General features: G+C 37.6%; 1 protein-coding gene and 1 long non-coding RNA gene across 3 annotated transcripts in view; one reads left to right on the top strand and one right to left on the bottom strand.

Annotated features, from left to right (window-relative positions):
* Positions 1–22,697, bottom strand: part of NT5DC1 (5'-nucleotidase domain containing 1) — a 128,883-nt gene that overhangs the window by 55,015 nt on the left and 51,171 nt on the right. The gene's annotated exons all lie outside the window — the stretch shown is intronic.
* LOC135411729 (uncharacterized) lies at positions 1,687–15,973 on the top strand. Its single transcript, XR_010429269.1, has 2 exons — positions 1,687–1,968; positions 10,486–15,973. It is a non-coding gene; the product is annotated as an uncharacterized LOC135411729 (long non-coding RNA).

Consider the following 22,697-nt stretch of genomic DNA (forward strand, 5'->3'; position numbering starts at 1 on the left):
TATGAGAAATTTACTGCAAAATTTAAAAATCAGTGGGAAATTACCATAACTATTCTGCAAATCTTCACCTATACTCAGACTGCATATATTTGTCATACATGCTTGCCATAGAAGTATATTCGAGATTATTCTTCTAAATACATTACAACTATTTGCACTGAACACCTACTTTCTCCAAGAAACTTTCCACACTTACACGCCTGTTAAACTCTACATGGGGTTAATTCACATAGCCTTAAAATACATCGCCCGGTAAACATCTTAAAATCCCTGTAAAACAATTCAGGACAGAAGGAGGAAATTGTTTTGTTCAACTGAATACAGCTAAGTAGGTGGGAAATGGGATCTGTTCAGGATGCTGCTGCAATTTAATAGAAATGCTGGCACCTAATTTGACAAGAAATAAAATATTAGAGTACGTTTTCATTTATACATCTGATGAGAGTTACTTGAATCCATTGGCTTGCAGGAAATGTGCTGTTATGTTTGGTGTGGAAATGAAATGCATAATGAGGAAATAAAATGCAGTCCATAGGTATTTTATAACACCCAGACCACACTTTGCTGATAAACTAAATATCCTGCTCAACTTAAATGCTCAACTAAGAAGACATTACAGGTAATCCCTGCTTCTGAGATCTCAAATTATCTCTGGGGAAGAGCTATTTGAAGCTTTGACTCTTTTTGAAGCTTTGAATGTGCCAGCTGCTTTGAGAAACTTGTTGCAGTAAGCATGAAGTTAAAGTTCTCAGATATATTTTTCCTGGAAGCAGCAGCATCCTATACCTCATATATTCACATGTACATACTAATACACACAAAGGTATGTGTATAAATATATATAGTAAAGAAAACCCCTATTTTTAATAAAATCAGAAATAAATCTTTTTCTGTCTCCCAAGGAACTGTGCATGGACAGTTGGTGTTAATTCTAGCCTCTGGGTCTACAGTTGCAAATTTGCCAAATGGGTTCAGATGGATCAAGAGCTGTAAGTACACTCCAGTTTTACCTGCTACCCAACATTCCCCCACATATGCCACATCCACACTTTAACAACAATCTGATGGGCAATGGGAAACTTCAAGCAACAAGAACCACAAGATCGGGGTAGGGGGAAAGAACTATGTTTAAAATGAGGTATTTTAAATTGCATCAGAAAAACATATCAGAAAATAAAAGACAATGCCTAAGAGTGTGACAATAGAGGAGTTCTGCAACAGGCAGATATTTATGATCAGCCTGCATATACAGAAAGTTACAAGTCATGCGCTTTCTGTAATCTCATTATTTTTGTAACTTACAAGTAGTGTTCATACACCACTGTAGGTGGTGTATGACTGTCTGTTACATTTACCATCACACTTGAATATATACAACGAAAGCTTTACTCTTTTTGCATTCTAGCTATCCTGTTAATACAGCTCTCAAATCACACATATATCAACAATTTTTCATGGTTCTGGCCTGCAGAGCTTCATAAATCTTGCTAAGGCTGCAGAAGGGTCCATTTCCAGTGCCCATATATAGAAGAAATATTAACAGGAAGAGGTACCATCAGGAAGGGCCATCAGGATAAGATTCAAAGAGCTTAAATGACAAAGAATCAGGGTACATTCAGACCCCGCAGTGAGACGCAGTATAAAAGGCGTTCCCTGATCTCTAAGAAGGCTGGAGGAAACAAGGCTTCCGTGTGTGTGTATTTGTTTACCATACGGACAGTTCAGCCATACGGCACTGGAAAGAGAGAGAGAGAGAGCAACTTCCCTGGGCGGGAGTTCATCCTTCCAGGCGCTATTTCCCTCTCCGGTCCATCGGGCGGGTGGTGCCATCTAGTGAAAGGGAGGGAACCGCGGCCCCGCCGACACCGGCATTGCCAGCGCCCGGAGGAGGATGCTTTCGGTGGGGTCTTCACCCTCAGCTCGACGCACCTCAGCCTCCTTGTTATCAGGAACCATCAAAGCATGGGTGTAAGCAGTACAAATCCCTGATATTTTCTGGACTGTTCCTTTTTGTGGTTTTGTTGTGTTTGTGGTGTTTTGGCTTCCCCCCTCCCCCCATTTTTTTTCCTTTTCTCTATTTATTCGCCTCCATGAAGGCAGATGGGACTTGGGAAACCTTCTTAAATTTCTAGAAAAAACTTTTAAAAGACAGAACAGAACTGAAACATACAGTTCCACAGAAATGACCTCAAACAGCAAGCATCAGAAGTCAGGTGTGGGTATGGGGGGAAGGCTTGATGGAAAAGAGTAGCTGACTTGACAGCTTAAAGATTATTTCCATACAAAGGAAATAATAACAACAGTCTTCAAACATGTAGAAAGCTCATGCTTCTGGCAAAAAAAAAAAAAAAAAAAAAATTGTGTTGTCTGAGACCAAGGTCAATGAGCCAAGAAACAGCGATCTTACACTTCTGTAAACCCAGATTAGAAATGATATGAAAGTTTCTGATTTTAATGGTATTGATGCACTGGAAAAGCTGCCAAGGAGGTTGTATGATCTTTGTTAGTGTAGGTCTTCAAAAAGAGGCCAGAAAATTATCTGTTAGGAACAGCTAACCCATCCCTTTGGCAGTGCAAAATGCAAGATATCTTCCATCGTTCTTTGATGTACTGTGATTACATATTACTGATGGATATGCACCTCCATCTCCATCCATTGCTTTAATGAGTGATCCTAGTGTTCATATTTGTCAGCATCACCTATGAATAATGATGCCTATGGTCACATCAAAAAATTTCCTAGTAGGCAGTAAAAGGAATGCATTCAGCCAGGAGAAGCAGCACAGCTCTGTTAATAACATATTTTTTGCCAGTCTGAACAATACACAAACAAGGGATCTGAAATTTCATCCAGACAAAGTGACTGCTGACTGCTGACTTCATGCTACTTTCATTGCAGACCATTCCTCTCCCATTTATACCAGCTTATTTGCCATAGGAAGGCTGAGAGAGGAACATTCAATTTCTAATGCTGTTCTTACAAGCACAAAGACCTGTTTATTTTATAGAAGAGTGATCAGCTTGAGAACAAAGAAAAAAAAGCTGCTTTCCAGAAATTAAACAAGGTGTGCAGTCTCCATTAAGAATGTTCAAAAAATCGCAAAAACTGTGCAAAGCCTATGTGTTGAGTTCACCACTCTCTTATGGAGAATGGAAAGGAAGAAATTAGTTAAAATTACACCTAAAGCACTGTTGGAAAGGTCCTTGCTGGTCAATCTGTCAACAAGAAAATTTGAGTTTAGAGTCCAGAGAGATCTATTTAAAAGTTATGAAGAAAATTTTTCTGAGTGATCATTTGTGATTCTGTATTCTTTTCTCTCCTGGTTTGATTCTTCATCTGTTTAAACATTATCCAAACAAGGGCAAACAGATGAAAAGTAAACTCAATGTAAAACAGAACCCAAATGAACAGTGAGGAACCCAAAATAATTCCAGGAGTGAGCATGAGGAGAAAATTGAGTTTCTGTAAGCATAATTGTGCAAGAAACAATTATTTTTTAGCTTACAAATTTCTGTGGGATTCTAGATTTTTCTCCCATCCTGTATCAGGATTAAACTGAAGCCTTTAAAAAAAGAAAAAGAAATAAGGGAGAAACACTCATGCATATGGACTGGCACGTGCTTACTGTGCACAAGTCCATTTTGCAAGGCAGGCAGAATGAATGAATTTTGCAAGGCAGTCTGATGAATCCTACTGCTGACACAATTTTGGTTTTGTGCTTTAATCTCACTTCTCTGACCCTCTCCACTTCATATGGCAATAGAGACTCAATCTTTACAATACCTTTCTGCGTGTGAGTGTCCTAATCATCAAACCTGGAACTAGTCTCTGGCTCTGTATTTTAAACTCATCCTTAGGAAATCTCCGTTAGTCTGAAACTGCAAACTAAATATGCCAAAAAAGGAATGATGTGAACACAGGCCCTCTTACATATCACATGACTATCTAAGGATACCTGATATGCTTGATGTCTTCTTTATTTTTTTTTTCTCATTCTGATTGGAAATATATTAACTGTTAATCTGAGATCATGTACCTCACAGGCATTCCATTCATTTTTGTTTCTATGCCAGAGTCACAGAAAGATGCCAGCAGGGGCAGTTCAAGGTGACCACAATCTTTCATACATCCTTGAAGAAACTTGCATGTTAAAGAAGCTACATTTACAATTAGGACAGGGGAGTCCAAACTTTTTTGGAGATAAATTTGGACACACATCTAAGGGTGCTCTAGCTTTAAAAGAGCAAGCAGATGATACTCTAGAGAGTTTGTATGTATTTGGACAGAGCACTTTGCCATTTCAGGTCATCTATATGCTCTATAATAAAGTGAGAACTCTTGGCTTTCTGGGGCCATTTTTTTATAGATCTTTGCAGCTACTAGCAGGAAATTCTGGAAATTAAAGGCAATCTGTATACCTGGTATAAAATCATAGAATCATAGAATGGTTTGGGTTAGAAGGGACCTTAAAGATCATCTAGTTCCAAATCTCCCCCAAAATATTCAAGTGACTACAGAATCTCTCTTACATTTGCAGTGTATTGACAGAATATCTCCTAAAGGCAAAAGGCTGTTGCTGTTTCTGTTAATACAAACCTTACAGGGCTCAGTCTCTCAGGTTTCTTGCAGTGGCTGGCAGACCTGGCAGTGGGTGGCTGGGAACCCACACTGCTCATTGCAGCAGTGGACACTACTGGCCACCTTCATGATGTTCTTATTGGAGGGTGGGCTGTGGAGTAGGAGTATTTCCACCACCAACAGCCCTGCTCCAATTCTCTTCCCCTCTCACTACAACCTCAATTACACACTTTGAAGAGAAAAAGCAGAAAGGGAGAGCCTGGTTACCACTCGAACCCTTGTTAGGCTGCAAGGAAGGAAGTCCTGCCATTCAAATCTCACTTACATGGGGATTAGCCAAACTCCAGATGGAGTATTTATGAGAACAAAGACTGCATGAAAAATCCATATTTATATATTTAAAATGTTTGTAGAGGCAGCTTCCATGGATCAACAAAAGTCTTCCCTGAATATTTATGAAGAAACCAGATGACACACAAACAGCTCTTTTGTTTTCCAGACTGCAGGACTGGTTATGAAGTTCCAAGAAAACAGACATGTAAGGAGTTGCCCTTCTACTTTAGGCTTTAAATTACCATTCTTGCCAAAGGCAGTGATATATGCACAGCATGTTTGCATTCTGCAACTTACGTTCTGTGATAATGAGACAACATTTTAATCCTCATTCACTTATTTTTTGGACTGACATCTGAACATTTATGTCAGATTCGTGTGTTAATATCATGTGGTGTATGGGCTTTATTTTATTACCTCCTTTCTGCTAGAAGAAATGAATTGAGTATGGAAAATGTATCTATCATTAATGCTGGTTTTAAACTGTTTGTAGTAATATAGGACACAAAGTAGAGCTCTGTTTTTAACATTAAAACACTCCTATCAGGACCACTATTTAATTATATCAGCAACTGTAGCTAAATCACAAGTGCTTTTTAAGAGGAATTTCTCTGCGGTATAAGGACTCAAGCAAAAAGAAACAGAAGTAAAAATAATATTTTCTTTTTCCTTTTTAAATGGAATTTTCAGGCATCAGAAACCATTTGAGTATCAAGGACATAAATGTCTGATAATAGTATACTAGATATATGCAGATCTTTCAAGAATTTACCCATCTGTATTCACTGCTAAAAGTTGCTATAAAACAAAATGAGTGTAAGATGTATTTGTACAGAAAGATGTATTTGCACAGAAAATATGCTTCTATGGAAAATGCCATTATTACCATTATAATTACAAGTTTATGGGGTAGTGGATAGAATAAAACAGTAACTATACTTAAAGAAATTTTAAGTTATACATAAAGACTTCAAGAATCTTTAGAGAAAGGACAATACAATCTTAAGTGCTCATTCAATTGTTAGGCATTTGAATTACTTATGAATTTTCCACATTGTAGAATCATTCATCTACAGAAATGCATTGTTAGAAAGTATGAGGACAGCATCACATGCTGTTATGAACAGAAGAGTATAGAAAGGTTATAATAAAAATTTTCTTAGAATTCTTATTTAACCTCATGCTCTTTCATGATTAGCTCATCAGAAACATTGTGGTAATAAAAGTCTATCTTTGTTTATCTAGGATCTCTGGTTACATTCTTCCATAAATGTTTTCGTCCAAAGAATGGGCCCAAAGGTATCATGCCATAGGTTGTCTAAACAACTTCTATTTGATTCTTTCTAGAATTATACACTTTGATATGTGTGTAGCTGTTGGTATTTGATCATAATAAAAACTGTGCACTACAGTAAGATATTTTACAGATTGATAGAAGTATACCTCTTAAGGATTTGTTCACAGTCACATGACAAAATTCATACTAACTTCAATGGCGTAAGGGTCTTCAAGCATTTTATTCTCCTCAATATAAGAGATTGAGAATCAGTTAACAAAGTTTTATACACTCAAAAGACACAAGCTGATTTTGCTCCTACTCCTGCTCTCATTTTAATTTTTTTGTTGCAGATGATTACAAGAGATCAAACAAGCAAACCTAAGCAGTTGCCATCTGGCAGATGAGGACCTGTACCTGCTTTCTTTACTCCCTTGTTTGGGCAGACGTTTTATTTCACTGTGGGGACAGGTTTAATGCAAACATATACAACCAGTCACTCCATCTCACCTGACAGGCAATAACTTTTTATGCCATTTACAAGTGCAGCAACACGCCCCATGTAACATGCCAATCTAAAAACACCTTTCACAATGCTCACCTGGAAAGTTTAAACTCTTCCTTTCCAGGTTGTTTAAAATATCCTTTACTTGAGCCAAATAAAATGACTGCAGGAGTCGAAGACTGGCAAAAGTACTCTGGATTATTAAGCACGGAGAACTAAAACAAACAGGTGACAGTATTTCCCCACAGTGCAGTAAAAACCTTGTCTGAGTGACTTACCATCTCAGGCATGCAAAAAACACTTCAATTGCTATGTACAAATTTTATCTACATGATCCATGATTTTATCCAGTCAGTCTTATTTGAGTTGTAAGAACATGTCCAAACTCTGATGTAGCAGAACTGGGAATGATTTAACTTAGAAACATGCTTACATGCCATTTTTTTCTAGCTTCACAGATACAAATAGCTTTACATTATAAACAAAAACAAGTAACAAGTGGTTTATACATGAAGGTTCCAAAATTAGACAGACAAATTATTTTTCTTTAATGCCTTAAACATACAACTTGGGAACACAATTAAATAATATAACAAAATGAAAGGATTATATATAGCGAAGATGGCATTCAGACCAATGTGGGAAGGTATTGTGTGGTTCTTTGCATTCACTGCAATGACACCTTGGTGTCTCTGTGAAAACACCAACTGAAAGAAATCTTTTTTTTTACAGTAAGATACAGGAAGGTTTTGTAATATTTTTACAGATCTTATAAAGAAAAAAATTCCTCATTATTATGATGTAATTAAAGCACTGGCTCTGCTGAAACACCAGAGGGAGCAAGTTTCACAGAGGAGTGAAGACTTTTATTGAAAACTCTCCTGGCTACTAACCCTGTTCCATCATTTAGTAGGATGCAAAAGAATTTAGTCAGATTACCTGGAATGGTTGGGAATATGCCCCTGAAGCAAAGCCCTTCAACTTGTGATGAAACATGGAACAAGGAGCCACTAAAGAGAAGAAAAAGTGAGGATGTGCATAATTTGGACAACTGCAGGGTTTTATTCACAAAGCTGAAAAATCTGTTACTGACTATGGGATGAAAAATTGACAGCCTTGACATCTTTGCCTAATGCAGATTACTTTGATACTGGCTGTTTTTTTAAAAATTGACTCACACTCCTTGTTTACAGCACAAAGACACAGACTCAGTTCTGAAGTAACAACTACTCTGAAAGAAGACTAAAACAAGAACCATAGATATGACCAAAGTCAAGCCCACCCATGTAATGAACTGAATTACTTGGAAAAAACACATTCTCTTTGTTCCTTCACTAGGGACAAAATCTAGGCAAGGCTCAAAGAAAAAGACCCAGAAATCAGTTGTCTCTATCATGATTCACATCTGAAAAACCTAGACCTGACTCAGAAAGGACCTTGCTGCTGAGTTTTAATTGAGAACTGAAACTTTTCAGCTGCTCCTAAGGACTGACAAAGTGAAAATGTATGCCTGCATTGTTAATACAGTGTAAAATTTAGCAGTGATAAAAATCCTCCTATGTCATTACACTGGGCCCAGGCTTGGTCAAAAGACACTGCCACCCACTACATGGTGAGATTCCAAGGGATTCTCATCCCAGATGCTGCCCTGTTGCTGGTGGTGCCCTGCTGCAGGAGAGACCTCTAAAGTCAGGGGCAGTCTTTACATTACCGTTACTGCAATTTCTCCTCATAAAGACTTTTTCATCATTCACATCATCTTATTCCTTCCTGCTCTCTCCAGTGAATGGTGCTTGATCCAAACTGTTAGCCAGTCACTCAATATACACAGTATGCACAGGAAGGGCTGTTTCAAACCAAAGAAAACGGTTGTGTTTTTGGAGTCTGCGTTCAACCTAAGAAAAATGAGTTTCAGAAAAGAGGGAGGAGGAGGAGGAGAGGAGAAAGTCATAGGGGTAAGCCAGGGAACGGGAGGGAGAAGGGAAAAAGCTGCCTTTTGAGTGAGTAAGGTTTCTGGTCAGGGAGCAGCAACAGCAGCAGAAAGTAGAAATCACAACAGGTACTTTTGGAGCTGGTCTGATTGGTACTGTAGTGGCAAACCAACTCTTTCACTCCAAATGCATTATGATCCCATGAGGGAAAAGCATCCCAGGGATTGATCACCACAATTATTACAAGAAGCAAAGATCTGGGTACAGGAGCAAGCAAAAAGAATGCCTAAAAGACAGTACTTTGCAACATGTCCTGTAGCTATATTTAAGTCAGTTAAAAGTCTGCCTAAAAAAAAGTAACAGAATGCTTTATTGCCCCAGCCACCTCTAGGCAGCATTAGGAGGATTTCTAATGCCTAGGCACAAAGTACTTTTCTGCTTCCAAAGTACATGCTGAAAAAAGGAAAACTGTCAGTATCTGTCAACATGAAGGCTGCTGGGGTGCAAGGACAGCCTTGTGACTGGGGCAGTACAGGAGACAGATGCATGCATGAAGAAGGTCACACACTGCCAGGCCTGCCCTCTGTAATGGAGATTTTTAGAAGGTCATTGTCCATCTCTCACTGCATGATTTCTCTGTTCAGGGTACATCACCCCTACACCACCCACATGACTCTTTAGAAATCTTGGAGGTCACGAAATGAGATTTAAGGAACGCAAAGTGAACACAAACCATGGCTTCTTGGACTCTGTTCACAAGCTACATCCTTGTATCTCCTTCCCATTATTTTGTGACTTGAAGGCCTGTTGTTGAGGTAATAATAAGCTGTGAAAAACTGTGTTGAACTTCTTAGACTTGCCTTCATAACTAGTTTGAAGTTCTGAGCTTTACTTCACAGCATGCAAAAAGGATATAGGGCTCTTGTAACCCAGTGACCATTGCATTTTTTCAGCTCTGACAAACAACATGGAAGCCCTTCATTCTGGATGTACCTTTTTATACCAAACTCAGAGATTCAGTGAAGATATGTGAGTTTAAAGCTTTTATGAGAAGCCACTTGAGTTCTCTTTGAATCATTGATGTCTACCTTGTCTGACTGGAGCTCCTATGTTTGCTGATGGATCTGACAAAGTGGCAGGTTGTGGTGAGAGGGCTCCAGGCCAGTACTGTTAGCAGCCCTCATCCAAAGAATGACCACTGATCCCATGACAGCCACCTCTGGGTGGGACAGCCTTGCAAAACAACTTTTTCTAATGCATCTTTTCCTCAGAGAAATGCTATTGTAACTATAGTTTCCAACTTGTACAGCTCCATCACAAAATTGGTATACCAGCTCTATGGAAGAACGATGAGTTTTTAAAGATTAGAGGGTAGATTCAAAAGAAAGAAATGTAACTCTGATTCCGCAAACTCCACAGAGTGTATTCCCCTCCTTGTGGTAAGCAGAGAGGTAACTGCAATTAGGAAGTTTGTACTTCACCTGACCCTAATGGATAAACTTACTAGCTGTTGGATCACTTCACTTGTCCTTTTTAAACTCCACAGAAGAAGCCGTCTGGCACTTCAGCAGGCTACTGAGATCCGGCAGCACTGTCACCGCCTCCCAACTTAAAACAATCTTTTCCAGCACTTTCACATACCACACAGGTCTCGTAGTTCAACTCTCAAGCTCCCAGAGACCACAAAATATTTGGCAGTGCAAGAGGTCTAAGAACTTTCCTGTTTGGTTTTGCTCAGAGCTCTATAAGGCATAGTTGGTGCAAATGCACAGAAGACTTAAAAGGATTTCAGCAGTGGTGTTGTCCCTTGGGTTTTGATTTCTCTCTCTCTCTCTCTCTCTCTCTCTCTCTCTCCTTGCAGGCAGTTGGCTGGTATCCTTCAGCTGTTTGGAGGTTAGTTTGCCTCTGAAATATGCATTAATGCCACAAAATGGCTCTCATACTGGAAGGTGGATTCATGCCATATGCCCAGTGATTGGATGTATTTCACACTGTTTTCAAATTTATCAGCAAGATAGTTCCAATCACCTAAGATTGATGTAAGTTACCACAGTGATAATTTTGTGTTAGAGTAATTATGAGGCTTCCTGACAGATATGACACAATTCTCCAAAACCAGCACATGATCATTATCTTGTTTGTTTGTTTGTTTGTTTTGTCAGAAAATCAGTTTCCACCATGATCCATATTTAGCAGACACTTATCTGCTTTAAATGGAAAATGATTTAAAACCATTCTTCAGCCTACTGAAACTGCACACATAATTTATGGTTCCTTTTCCTCTCCTAAATATTTAGATTTTTTTCAACTTCTTTTTAAAAAGAATTTGATCTCTTTTTCCTAAGTTTGATAGCAGTCACAAAGTAGCTGGCATTGCAGAGAGTCAGATCCCATACAGTTAGATATGGTATCCCATCAGCATTCTTTCTTTTGTTTTTTATCCTCATTAAAAAGTAGTACAATAACAACATTATACATCCAATTTCAAATAACTTTATACATTTGGCTGTAAGAATTCAGGTTTATATTTAGCAAGAAAATTTATATTTAGCAGGCAAGTTTTTATTTAGCAAATCTCTGCTTCAGACTTATAAAGCAGTTTTAGTAACTTCAAGCTAGGTAAATGCAAAAATAAATGTACCTTAAAGCATCTATTTGATAGAAAAAATGTATGCAAATAACATATTATTTTATTTTTTTTTGTTTTATGAGGGGAGTTGTTTATATTGTCTAACTTTTCCAAACCAGTTTTCCTACTTTATTAATGCAGAAACTGAGACAGATACAGGTGGGTGTTTTAGAACAAAAATTTAATGCCAGTGCTAGCTCGGTAGAGAGACTATCACAGAAAGCTTACTACTAATATTCTGCTGGCAGCTAATTGCTTCTGCTTGGGCTATATAATTAGCAAGCTGAAGTACACTGAATAAATAAATGTTTTAAAATCTAAACAAGTCACCTTTTAAGTTACTTCGTACATCCCAAGAAATCCTGAAACAATTCACTGACAAGACTTATCCAAAGACAACAGAAAATATTTTCCAGTTCATGAGGTCAGGCGTAAGTCGTTAGCGATCAAACAGACTTTTCATTACTAGTTTGTGGGATCTAGTAATCATATTTTTCTTGAGTGGTTTTCTTTTCCAGAACTGAGAAGTATTGGTTTCCTTCTCTCCTCTGCTAATGACTAAGATGTAGTGGCTCTGCTAGGATGGTCAGAGGCAGGGAAACAGGAAAAAAGTTTGTTGTCTCCCACAGAGACTCTTTTCTCCAGACAATTTCAATGTGGCATGAAAGCAAGCCCTGTCCAGGTCAGCTTTAATAGGAAAGAAAATTCTCACCAGGGATTGTGGCTACCCTCAAGACTTCATTTAAATCTCTTGGGAGAACAAATATAAATTCCATTAACAGTTTGCTATACTTTTTCTTTCAAAACCAAAGCCCTAGTGTGCTTTGTAATGTAGACAAATAGCTAGGATGTTGAGATTACTACTGTATTTTTAATTAATGAAATCTAAACAAGCAAAAAAATAGAATATTATTTTAGCTGCAAAGAGGTACTAAAACTCAGCATCTCTACTTCTCCATTATTCTTTTCCTACTAGGAAATCTAGAAATAAAAATTAATAAATCAAACACTAACACTGTTACTTTATTAAAATGAATGGTTTTTTCTTTTTAATTACAATGAGAATGTCCGCTTGTTGTCATTCCTTCCAGGAACCAGAATATTACTCACTTTTCCTTAGGGGAAGAGAATACTACTGCAGTTGCAATACAAGCACCTTTGTCATCCTAATACCTTCACTAGGTGCTTTCTCTATTATCACTATCTATTCTCCTTAGAATAGGCAGGTAAGTTCATGTAAGTGTAACAGGATAAAATCTAAACTTCACAGACAATTACATCAGATCTGTCCTCTGGCAGATCACCCAATATAATTCAATTTTGCACCAGGTCAGGTGTGGACATAATCACATCACTTTCACATTTCACAAAGCACGCTATAATAAGCTCTTTATGGTGACATTATGATTTTGTGCTGGTTTTATGCTAAATGCAGATCAAATACCTGATACTTTATAAAGCCGAGGTGATGGAAGCCTTAAAGAAACCCTGCTGGGACAAAGCTAACCTGCTGATGTTTCTGGAGAGAAATCTTATATTCAATCTGATGTTCTGGATCAGGCACTAGGAGCCTTAAAGCAGCATCAGTTCATCACTGAACATGACAGCACACACATTTAGGTTCGACTTAAAAGAAAGTATTTGAAGATGTTCAGACTACGGATGTTCCTAACTGCTCCCTTCTACAGTTGTTCACAATTACACCAGTTTTGGAACATCTACAGTGGTTTCTATTGACTGCAAACACTGTTTCTGTGAAAGCTTTGCTTTGTTTGAGTTTCCATACTGATTATCCCAATTTTTTTCTCTTTGCCGAGGGAACATTTGCAGGTGCAAACAGAATGCTGGTAAAGTCCTGTATCTATAGGAGACCACAGAGAAGAGCAATGCCAAGAACTCCTGTCTGTCACCCAGATCTTCCAGGACAGGTTTTCGTTGTCTTCATCCCAGTGTCATGAAGAAGAATCAGAACTTCCCAAGGCAGTTAATGCCACTTACAGGTCACTTCTGGGATTAGTCTTAAACAAGAGCTTTCCCCTGAGTTACATAACCAGTCCCACATACGTTATGTGTGGCTACACCGTAATTGCTGGGTAAGCGAAGAAGGAGAATGAGAAGTTTTTCTCTGGGACATGGAAATTTCCCAGCTCTGCAAGATGAGGAGAGGACTTACTCATGAGTCACTGCTTTGGTAAAAACCTAGCCTAGTAAAAGAACACTCCTTAAGGATGGGAATCACCCCACCTAAGGCTGACAATCCCTAAATCTGTGCAGGATGGCAAGGCTTCTTTTATAGTCGGTGGAGACAAACGCATGTCTCTAGCATGCCGCTCCTCCCACCCTCATGTACACAAATGTCTAAAATAGATCATGAGTCACACACCACAAATGCCTGTTTCTTTCCTTTGGTTCAAAAAAGGAATTTAGACAACAAATGCCTAACTGTTGATGTCCATCCAGTGTTCAGATGCATGAAAGCCAGTCTGGCTGGAAGGATGCCATTTGTTTAGCTGGGCTAATTAAATATGAATATCTCTAAAACAGGACATAGCAAACAATGACCAGGCAGGAATGAATTGGATTGATGAATATTGAAGAACTAGAGGCATCAGACTGTCTGAATATGAATTATTTTCTTTTCTGTCCTCTTCTTCCTCTCTTTCACAAGAGATGAACATTGACTATGCACATAAAAAGGACATGCCCCAAATCTTGACTGTCTTCTGCAAATACCCATAATTTGGGCAAAATGAGATGTTGTAGCCTGAATACAGCCGTGGGAGAGGTCATGGAGACGAAAGAAAGCTTTGAACTAATATTTATGCTAAGCAAAGTTATGTGGGCTTACTCCTTTTACTAGCACTCATTTTTCTCATTAAACATTGCAACTATGCCCTTTATTTCAAATTCTGAAAATAATTTTCTTTTAGATAAAATTAAAATCTCTTTTAGATTATGTTAAGCTGAATGAAAACAAAACAAAACAGGGTAACCAGCTGATCCCAGTCCTAAACATCAGGATATCTCAGCAGGTAACAGCTGTTTCTGCTTCATTCCATAATCTTGATTAAGAAACTGATGACCTCTGACTGGCATGCAAAGCCTTTTGCATTCAGCAAATGGTGCAGCATATTTCCAGTGGGGCTTATAACAGCCTCTTTTCACATTTGCAAAAGGGAACATTGGCTTCTCTACTTCATTAGCAACTTTCTAAATGTAGACAGCAAAAGTGTTTCTCATGGGAGAGTCAATGTTGTGGGGAACGTGTCTACAGGCATTTGCTCTTTCCTTTCCACATCCATCTGGAGAACTTAGAGTACAATAATTCTGTAATTGTTACTGAGCAACGTGATGCCACTGCAGTGTTTTCTTATATTTCCTATGCAAAATGCCTTTTAGTCAACTACTGTTAATGACTTAAAATAGTGTTTTGAAAAGTTGCTTGGTCACTAATATCAAGACCTTTTTCTTTCTACCTAAGCAATGATACAGTCACTGAAAACAAGCTTTGATTAACCAGAAACTCTCTTAAAAGTGTGCAAGTAATATAAGCTTAATTTTACTATTAAAAGCGCAGAGCTATTTATTTTACCAGTAAAATAAACTACTTCACAGAGAGGACATACTTTAAAACACCTTTTCAAGAGCTCCCTTGAGATTTACTTGAAAATATTAGTCCCGTCAGACAAAAAAAAAAAAATGGGCACCTGAATTTCTTTATATCAAATATTTAAATATTAATTAGAACTTGCACCTCAAGGAAAGGGAAATCCCTGTACAGGTCTCCAGATCCAAATCGAAAAATAACAATATTTGAAAAAGCAGAAAGCCTAAAACGACGGGATAAAAAAACACCCTAAAACTTTAAATGGCAAAATTTTCCTTGGAAAAAAAGACATTCAGGGAAATGCCAAAAACTTTTTCATCTGCTGGGGAAAAAAAAGTAGCTCTATCAAAGAAGATGAAATACTATAGTAGAGATCAATATGTGATCCCCAAATTAAAGGGAAATCTTCAGTGAAGTCAGTGTGGTGAGACAAATATATGCCAATAATCATAGTCAAGGGATAAGCAAAGCTTAAAGAGCTTAATGCACTTGAGTCTACTCACAAGCCCACTTTCACCTAAGAACCCTGAAAAATGGCTATGTATTACCAGATTCAATAGAAAGATTTTTAACAAAGATGTTACCTAGGTAGAGCTGCAAAATATGCTCAAATCATAACTGGATTTGTGCCAATATCAGAGAATAAAAGGTGACTTAGAATTCTTTATCCTTTTACACCTCAGGCTCTATGTTAATCCTATCATAAAATTTGAAGGAAAGAATAATTAATGGCTTGAAGGTAAATGGACAATAGAATAAAATGTAACATGGCTTTAGTAAAGGTAGGTCATGTCAGAGTAGCCTGATAGGATACCTTTTTTCAGACAAAAGAACTGCACAGAGAGATTAGATTTTATCTGAACTTCAGCAGAACATTTGGTAAGGTGTCACAATGGAGATTACCTGATAAACTGGTAAAAAAGAAGGCTACAATAAGACTATGAAGGTGCTGACTAAAGTGACTCTTGCAGAGGAAATGCCAAGGAAGTGTGCTGAAATAGGAACTTCTGGGCTAAAACAGATTACTCCAGTAGGGCTTCTCCTGAAGCAGTCTTGGCATTCATTTTGTTTACAATTTTACTTTTGTGATTTCATCCCTAAAATAAGAACAAATGCAAGAAGTCCAAAAAAAAAAAAAGAAAAAAGAGTAGCACTGCCACCATGAAGGGGGAAGAGCACCATACAAAGGAAAAATGGACTGGAATAGTAAACGGGATGAAAGAACAGAGTACAGTGTCCCCCAGTTAAAATGGGATTCATCTCATCCAATCCATCTAAAACCTTTTTATCTTCACAGCTGTTGAGTCTCCTTGTATAATCACTAGAAAGATGTGAACAAATCCGCTGGTAATTTTATATTATTTACTTTAGACATGTCTAAATGGGATAAATGGAGATTCTTTGGAGATTCTTCCATCTTTCTATAGTCATGCATAAAGGATATTTGGAAGACTTCCTTAGGTGCCTAACTTTTAAACTTCTCAAATTTGATGTGAAGAATCTCCCTAAGGACTGTTGCAAAACTACTTTTCAGCAGCTCATCAGCCAGAAATCAGGCAGGAGGTAAACATGCCTTTTTTTCTGACACAGAACTCTTTAAAACTTCAGACATACTACACAAGGTAAATTCAATTGAAGCAGCAAAGAGTAAAAACAACAACAAAAAAAAGAGTAAAAAAAAAAAAGCAAAGTGTAAAAACACTAGTGAGATCTCATCTGAGTCAATATCTGTCTGTCCATATTCTCCATGAGTCTTTGAGAATACAGCTTGTCTTGCAAGAAAACACTGCAAGAGCAAGAACTGTATGAATATTAAATACATCATATCATCAGACCCTACCCTGCAAGGGAGGACAATTTAATCTTAAAAAGCACAAGAGCAACAGGCGAGAAGCTTGCCATGAACAGATTTAGCCTCGGAACTTTCTAAACCATGAGAACAGTGAGGTTATGGGACTGCCTTCCAGAAAAGCTGCTGAAGGCCAGAAGCCTGAAGAGTTTTAAATGAGCTGGACTGTTTCATGAAATAGATTATATGATGCAGAGCCTGAGAAGAGGTTTGCCAGGAGAATCTTGCTAGCTTTATGTTTGCTTGAAAGAAGACTCAAAAAGCTAAATTCCCAACTATAATTTGGAAATGGGATGAAATGCCCTGGAAAACCTTTATTTTATACTTTAACAGTACCAAAAAGACACCTTCCAAGCTCTTAAAATATTTTTCCAGTGTACCTTAGTATATTTATACAGATTTTCAAAAGGAAATAACAGATTTGTCAATTCTGATGACAGTAACAGAACCAAATGCCTGAATTCAAACCTAACATTTTTCTTTATGGGGGCATGTTAATCTAATCATATAAAACATTTGGTTGTTGGTTTGATTTATTTATTTAGTTAGTTTTTTAGGAAAGAAACAAACATAAATAAGCCTTCCATTGAAACATGTTCAAATGCACTATTTCTTTACAAGTTTTTTTTTCATTTGGACAGATCAAGCATATTGACTTTTTATGAAAGAACTTTTTTTCACTTTTTTTCCCTGAGTGTCTGTAATATATCCACATTCTTAATCAAATTAGGTAACTAGTGAAATAATATATCATAATTAAAATAAATTTTTTAATGATTTTTTTCAGTAACTGTCTTTTTGCAATTTCCCATTAAATAGAAGGTTCATTAGAAATTCATTATGAGATAAAACGACTTAATTTCTGATGTCCTAATCCAAATTTGAAAGAGAGTTTGAAGAATTTAATTAAAAAAATTATTTAAAAAGCCTACTACATGTAGGCTAAACCTGCTGATGGTTTTGTAGCACGTCCAGTTTGAATCATCACAGTGTAAGTAAAGAGTTAACAACTGTGAATAATCAGATTTTATTTCTTCCCCTAGGAATTCAAATCTCACTTTGTCATTTTGCCATATGTCTGTCACAACTGTAGCTGTATCAACTGGTTATGGACTGAATCTACTCTTCTCTTATAAATGCATCTTCTTGTAGTACAGATCTGGGGAAGCACATGCTGAAACAAGCACTTAATGACAAAAATATCGGAACTGTAAAATAAATGTATGATAAAAAAGAAAATTGTTAGTCTTCAATTCCCAACTTTACATTACCTCACCCAAGAAAAAGCACATAGTTAATAAAAAGATATCAATAATATGTTACACTTGATATATTACCTACTCTTTCATGCATCTTTGAAAAGTTATTTGAAGCAAACATACATTAACTTGAATTTATAAGGGAAATGGGAAAATGGAAAGTTTAAGTGGCTTATCCAAATAACCCTTCCACAAAACCAAAAATACAGGTAAAATCAAGATATCTCTTGACTTTTCTGTGCTGTCCTAACAAACAGAAAAAGTCCAAAAAACTCAGGATTATCAATTACATTATTCACAGGATATGTACACCTTAAAATTAATTATTTTAGCTGCATCATTCTGCAAACTATTCCAATCTGGCATAAAACTCCCAAACTGTTAATTTCTGTCTTTATCAAGGATCTTGCTCGTACTCTGCTGAGACACACTATGTAGTCAGAGGTATATGGATGCTGTAGGCACATGGCCTATTCAGCTCAAACTATAGCCTGAAGTATTGCTCTCATGCAATAAAGCTTTCTCTATTCTCAGAGCATTGTGGCTGTGTATCCCTTACGTGCTTATCCCCACCCTGCTCCATACATATGGTGGAATTTTGCACAAGGGTAACTGATGACCCTGTGGGTTTCTGTTGCACAGGCTGACTCTCACTTTTAGCTGAAGCTCACATCGTCTCTGCCTTATGTGGATTTCCTAGAGCTTTCTAGAAAATGAGCTTACATTAAAAGGTAATGAACCAGATCTCTTTCTTTCCTTTGGTTGTCAATTCTAACAAAGCTTTTTAGGAACTTATTTGAAATTTTCCAAAGGTCTTCAGTTTACCCTGTGACACCAACACAAGCTACCCTTTTGTGCTCACACAGACTCCAGATGTGTTTTCTTAGAAAGTCAAGCTAAACATTTAAAGATAGGAAATTGTAATCCTTGGATTTTAGTTCATGACAAGACTCATAAATCATTCTGTTTGTCACAAATTGTGGAATACGATTTTCATTCTTTCCTTGAGCTAAGTTTTCAGTATTAGAAAAAAATCTCATCTAGACATCTTTTGAAATTTGTATTTAAATATTTTTTAAAAGCAAATTGTAATGATCAAATGCCTTTCTAAACAAAAGAGAGAGGCTAAACTCTATGAGATGCCAAAACTGTAAGGAACTTCGCAAGCACGTCTTTTTATTTCCTGATTTTTAATTCTTAGTTCCTGTAATACTTATTGGCAGTCCAGGCTAGGAAAAATTAAAAGTAAAAACTGAAAACTATCAGTTTCACCTTTCCAAGTAGACTTGTATTCAAAGCTTTCTTAGGCAGATCTTAAGGCAAACAGACTGATCTCTAATGAAAGATGAAAACTAAATTATGAAAGAGAATTTGTACACATTTAAAATTTCCCAAAGGAACATGTTTTGGATTAAATGTATTTATCATCATAATTAACAGTTGCATTAAGAAAAAAAAGAACATTGAGAAGGCTTTTGAAGACAGGAAAAAGAAAATGCATAAACTCTAACTCGGAAAAAGTGAAAAAACCCTCTTCTTACAAAGGCAATGTCTATCTATTTAAACTAAAACATTTTTTAGATCAATGGTACCCAGTGTCACTGTTTTTTTGGCCACCATCTACTTGTTTTCCATGATGATTTAATTTTAACAGCAATTTTGCTGCCTCCAGAAACTGTGCAGAAAAATTCGCAGAAACACATGTGGGACCAAACAAAAAAGATTCTGTTTAAACAGAGTAAGATCTTCAGTGATCACTTCTCTGCCTCCATCAGAATTATACACTCAATGGCAAAAGGAAGATAAAGGAATGAAAAATTTGTACTTCAGTTAAGCATCTGGCCTAGGGTTCTTATTCCTTAGCAACTGAAAATCCCAAGCATTGTGATTATTTGTTTGTTCCACTACAGTAGAATTGGATCCTACGTACTCATGCTTAGCTGGGGAAAAAATCCACTCCAACTCTAAATATACTAACGTTATTGAAAACTGGGATGCAGTCACATGCAATTTAGTGCAATTAACAAAGAATAATAAGCAATCTATCTAGGAACAAAACATGTCAAAAGTCAACTCAAGTATTTTATACTGTCTATTGGTTTGCACAGCAAGGTTTTGGTAGCAGGGTGTTACAGGGATGGCTTCTCTGAAGTGCTGCTAGAAGCTTTCCCTGAGTCTGACAAAGCCAATGCCAGCCGGCTCCAGGACAGACTTGCTGTTTGCCAAGGCTGAGCTCTGGGATAACAGATTTAAGAAGGGGCAAAACTGCTGTGCAACAGGAATTGCAGCCAGAGAAGAGGAGTGAGAATATGTGACAGCAACAGCTCTGCTGATCCCAAGGTCGTTGAAGAAGGAGGAGTAAGAGGTGCTCCATACACTAGACCAGAGATTCCCCTGCACCCTGTGGTAAGACTATGGTGAAGCAGGCTGTCCCTCTGCAGCCCATGGAGGTCCACTCTGGAGCCAAGATCCACCTGCAGCCCCTAGAGGACCCCCACATCGGAGCAAGTGGATGTTGCAACTGAGGGAGGTTGTGACCCCGTGGGAAGTCAATGTTGGAGCAGGCTCCTGGCAGGACTTGTTGCCCTGTGGAGAGAGAAGCCCATGCTGGAGCAGGTTTGCTGACAGGACTTGTGACCCCACAGAGGACCCACACCAGAGTAGCCTGTTCTTGAAAGACTGCACCTCGTGGAAGGGACCCATGTTGGAGCAGTTCGGGAAGAACTGCAGCCCGTGGGAAGGACTCACACTGGAGTTCACAGAGGACTGTCTATCATGGGAGGGACCTCACACTGGAGCAGGTGAAGAGTGTGAGGAGTCCTCCCTCTGATGAGGATGGAGCGGCAGAGAATGTGTGATAAATCACAGATTCCCAGTCCTTCTGTGCCACCGGTGGAGAGGAGGTAGAGAATTTGGGAGTGAAACTGAGCCCAGGAAGAATATAGGAGTGGAGGAATGTGCTTCTAAGATTTGGATTTATTTCCTGTTATCCTACTCTGATTTGACTGGTAACAAATTAAACTAATTTCCCCAAACTGAGTCTGTTTTGTCCATGACAGTAATCTCACTTAGAATGCAAAGTTCATTGTCCAAAGCAGACCAGCATGACTCAGACAATATACAGAATTTTACAGTGTGGAGCAGAATCCAACTTCTTTACATCTCTTAGAGAAAAAAAGCTAACAGGCATTAAATTCATTATAATAGGGTTAGTAACTAGGTATTGAGAATAAAGAAACAATGTCCTATTAGAATTGAACGGTGATTGTGTGTGTGTTTTATGCCACTGACTTCACATGGAGGGGGTATGTGTGTGTTTGTTTTATGGAACTATTTCCTGTTGATCAAGAGATCTAATGATATATAAAAAATAAAGCAAAAAAAGAAAATGTGTAGTTAAATGTCAAGTAGACTATGGGCTGAGAAATGAAATATGCTACTACTACAATGTTTATGACAACATGATTTGATTTAAGATAAATAAAAGCTTATTAAGAAGTTATGTATCTGTGATTGTTAAAATACATTTTGCTGTATGCAGGATTTACTGCAATGAAGTCAGCTTGTATCAATGATTTGACTTTGGAAGCCTTCTCTAGTATTACAGGTATTACAATGACAAGTAATTTAAGACAAGAACCCAGATCTGGTTTATATTCAGAACAAGATCTGTAAACAGGATTAAAAATATTTGTTCAAGGATTTCCTTTGTTGTGCAAAATGCATCAAAAGAATGAATCTACAGATAAAGCACCGTTCTTACAAGCTAGGGTGGTTTGGCATTTTCACTCCTAAACTGAGTGACTGCTAAATTTCTACCAGTGAGTCAGGATTTTCCACACCAGATGGCTGCATCACAATCAATGTCTTTATCTTTTAAAAAAATTTATTTGTATGGAGTTTCAGGAAAATAGTTTGGCTACTGCCACGAATGCAAAGAACAAGTTGTCTCACTCACACATAATAACATGAGCAGCAATAACTATCACCAGCACCTAAAAATCATTTTATAATATAAGTCCTTGAAATTTATATAATGGCACAAACTATCTCCTGGTGTTAAAGTGCTCTGGTTTTACACTTCAGCAACAATCTAAAATACATGCTTCTGAAATTTGCATTATAGATTTAGGTAGTAAAATTCTTCAAAGATTCCATCCTTCCTATGCATTTTCTATTCCCACATAATGCTGCTGTGCCAGTAGGATTACATAATTCAGTATTCTTGCCTAGAAACTCAATGCAAGCTGTTCCAAGTCTCCTTAGCATGAAGAGGACCTCGTCTGCAAGTTCTTCCCCCAGGGGAGAAGCAGCAACAGTTGAAATCAATGAGCTTATCAGTTCTTAGCTACCTTGAGGAACAGAAGAGTCTCCCAAGAAATGACAAATCTTGCACAGAACAAGGGTGGAAATTTCTAAGAAACTAACATGAGACAGTGGGACTAGGAAAACATGAAGGGAGAGGGGAAGAAGCAATGATTTACTGCAAAGGAATGATGGTTTATCCTGTCCTTATCCAAGCTGTATTAACTACCCAGCAGTAGTATCTTGCTCTCTTGAATTCCAGGAAACACTGATACTTTAGACTCACCTCTCATTCCTTAATATGGAAAAAAATCAGAGGTATTGCTGTCTGATCTTTGCATTAAGAAGTAGAAAAATGGGTGAAAGACATAAAGGCATTTGTGTAAGATCTTCCAGGAAGCTTGTCTCCCCCTTCTGAAATCTG

Source organism: Pseudopipra pipra, chromosome 3 (assembly GCF_036250125.1).
Source record: "Pseudopipra pipra isolate bDixPip1 chromosome 3, bDixPip1.hap1, whole genome shotgun sequence".
In the NCBI taxonomy this organism is placed as follows: domain Eukaryota; kingdom Metazoa; phylum Chordata; class Aves; order Passeriformes; family Pipridae; genus Pseudopipra; species Pseudopipra pipra.